The sequence below is a fragment of the Anolis sagrei genome, chromosome 8 (genome assembly GCF_037176765.1).
Source record: "Anolis sagrei isolate rAnoSag1 chromosome 8, rAnoSag1.mat, whole genome shotgun sequence".
In the NCBI taxonomy this organism is placed as follows: domain Eukaryota; kingdom Metazoa; phylum Chordata; class Lepidosauria; order Squamata; family Dactyloidae; genus Anolis; species Anolis sagrei.
The window spans coordinates 4,679,800-4,683,603 of record NC_090028.1 but is presented as its reverse complement, the minus strand read 5'-3'; positions in this window follow the sequence as shown (position 1 = coordinate 4,683,603).

Below are 3,804 nucleotides of genomic sequence, written 5' to 3'. Positions count from 1 at the left end.
CAGGAGTTGTTGGGACAACCAAGAGGTTGGACTAGATGACCCCTGGGGGACCCTTTCCAAATGGGTTTCCGGCTCGGCTTTAGCAATGGAAAGTGTCCGATGCCAAAAAAGATTGTTTTGTGCCGGGTTCTGCTCTTTCTGGCTGAGAAAACCCTTGACCAAAGCCAGGTGTGCTTTTTGGGGGGGAAAGGTGAGATTAGGCCCCTGAGATTAGACCAACAGAGAAGGACAGGCAGGTGATAACAAACCTGAAAATGCCTCTATCCCATATGTTTTGTCCAAAGGAGCAGAGTAGTGCCAAGTGAACATTAGTGCCAGACCCAAGGCCATTAATTCCAACCCACTTCTTACAGGCAGGAAGACACAATCAAAGCCTTCCCAGCAGATGGCCATCTGACCTCCTCGAGCCACCCCGAGTCCCCGTTGGGAAGATGGTGGTGAAGTATAAATAAAGTTGTTTATTATTATTATTATTATTATTATTATTATTATTATTACTATTATTATTATTATTATTATTATTTGAAACACAACAAGATGAATGTATTGTCGAAGGCTTTCATGGCCGGAATCACTGGGTTGTAGGTTTTTTCACGCTATATGGCCATGTTCTAGAGGCATTCTCTCCTGACGTTTCGCCTGCACCTATGGCAAGCATCCTCAGAGGTTGTGAGGTCCACAAGATGAGTCCACAGAAGGCACTCTGCTGGGTGTTGTATTGAATCCCACGTCGGACCCTTCCCAAGTGTCTCGGACTATGTGATGTATCGGCAAATGATGCGTGCAGATCCCAGTAAGGTGGCTTTTTGCAGCTGGCAGATGGTAATTTTGTCAGCGCCAATTGTGTTTAAGTGCAGGCCAAGGTCATGAGGCACTGCACCCAGTGTACCGATCACCACTGGGACCACCTTGACTGGTTTGTGCAAGAGTCTTTGCAGTTCGATCTTTAAATACTCATATTATTATTATATTATATTATATTATAATATTAATAATATAATATAATATAATATAATTATACTAGCTTCCTCATATTATTATTATATTATATTATAATATTAATAATATAATATAATATTATAATATTAATAATATAATATAATATTATTATATTATATTATAATAATATAATATAATATAATATAATTATACTAGCCGACTCATATTATTATTAGATCATATTATATTATATTATAATATTAATAATATAATATAATATTATATTATTATATAATAATATAATATAATATAATATAATATAATATAATTATACTAGCCGCCTCATACTATTATTATATTATAATATTAATAATATAATATTATTATATTATATTACAATATAATAATAATAATAATAATAATAATAATAATAATAATATAATATAATATAATATAATATAATATAATAATATAATTATACTAGCCATCCCCTGCCACGCGTTGTTGTGGCCCACTCTGGTGGTCATGGGGCTCCCGTGTGGGAGGTTTGGCCCAATTCTATCATTGGGTGGGTTCAGAATGGTCTGTGGTTGCAAGTGAACTACAAATCCCAGCAACTGCAACTCCCAAATGTCAAAGTCTGTTTCCCCCAAATTCCATCTGCATTCATATTTGGGCATATGGAGTATCCGTGTCAAGTTTGGTCCAGATCCATCATTGTTTGAGTCCACAGTGCTCTCTGGATGTAGGTGAACTACAACTCCCAAACTCAAGGTCAGTTCCCACCAAACCCTTCTAGTATTTTCTGTTGGGCATGGGAGTTTTGTGTGCCACATTTGGTTCAATTCCATCATTGGTGGAGTTCAGGATGCTTTTTGATTGTAGGTGAACTATAAATCCCAGCAACTACAACTCCCAAATGACAAAATCATAAATTTTTGAGTGATGGTCACTCCTTGTGTTGTGAGATGTTTTGTTGCCAAATTTGGTGTGATTTCGTTCATTGGTTCTTTTGTTTTTAAGGTACTCATTACATTATTATTATTATTATTATTATTATTATTATTATTATAGAATCCTAGAATTGAAAGGGGCTTCTAATGGCCATCAAGTCAAACCCCCTTCTCTAGGTAAGAAGACACAATGCAAGCCTTCCCAACAGATGGCCAGGGGGATTCCACAAGTTCCTAAGGCAACATAATAAAACTGTGGTGTATTATCTTATTTTGGATCCAATTTAAGGAACAAATATTGTGTTACATAGTGTAATGGATATAATTAATCAATGGAACCTATAAATACAATAAAGCTACCCATTGTTTGCTTCGTCCTTGGGTTCCTAACGCTGGGTGCATCTACTCTGCAGAATTTAATGTAGTTTGATGCCACTTTAAGTGTGACAGTTCGATGCTATGGAATCCTGGGGGTTGTATTTTTGGGGTCCTCTTTGGAAAGACCTCACAAAACTATAAATCCCACGATTCCCTAGCACTGAGCCATGGCAAGTTGAAGCAGTGTCGAACTGCATTAATTCTAAAGTGTAGATGCACCCTGATAGCATGAAGCCATCACAAAGGACTACCACCTCACCTGCCTCATAGGAAACCTGCTACAAAACAGGAGCTTCTTTGTTGAGTTCCAGGGCCAGAGAAGCAGATGGCGGAAACAGAAGAACGGCCTGCCTCAGGGGAGCGTGCTTGCTCCATCCATGTTCAACATCTACACAAATGACCAGCCACTGCCAGAAGGGACAGAGAGTTTCATCTATGCTGATGATCGTGCCATCACTGCTCAAGCAGGGAGCTTTGAGATGGTTGAACAGAAGCTCTCCAAAGCTCTAGATGCTCTTACTGCCTACTACAGGGAAAACCAGCTGATCCCTAATCCATCTAAAACACAGACATGCGCCTTTCACCTTAAGAACAGACAAGCATGTCAAATTCTGAGGATGACCTGGGAAGGAATCCCACGGGAGCATTGAAGCACACCCAAATACCTGGGAGTCACTTTGGACCATGCTCTGACCTACAAGAAGCACTGCCTGAACATCAAGCAAAAAGTGGGCGCTAGAAACAATATCATACGAAAGCTGACTGGCACAACCTGGGAATCACAACCAGACACAGTGAAGACATCCGCCCTTGCGCTATGCTACTCTGCTGCTGAGTATGCATGCTCAGTGTGGAACACATCTCACCACGCTAAAACAGTGGATGTGGCTCTTAATGAGAAATGTCACATTATTACGGGGTGTCTGCGCCCTACAACACTGGAGAAATTACACTGCTTAGCCGGTATTGCACCACCTGACATCCGCCGGGAAGTAGCTTCCAATAGTGAAAGGACCAAGGCAGTGACATCTCCAGCTCATCCCCTGTTTGGGTATCAGCTAGCACGCCAACGACTTAAATCAAGAAATAGTTTTCTAAGATCTACGGAGACACTCGCTGGAACACCCCAGCAAGCGAGAGTCCAAAAGTGGCAGGTTCAAACCCGGAATCTCAATCAGTGGCTGATACCAAATGAGAGACTCCCTCCTGGGCACACAGAAGACTGGGCAACTTGGAAGGCGCTGAACAGATTGCGCTCTGGCACCATGATATGCAGAGCCAACCTTCAGAAATGGGGCTACAAAGTGGAATCCTCGACATGCGAGTGCGGAGAAGAGCAAACCACTGACCACCTGCTGCAATGCACCTTGAGCCCTGCCACGTGCACCATGGGGGACCTCCTTGTGGCAACACCAGAAGCATTCCAAGTGGCCAGATACTGGTCAAAGGACATCAAGGTCAGATAAGGAAAGGATGGAAACGAAAACAACTAAACTCTTATATAAGGGACGTCTCCCCTATATAAGGCTTGCGG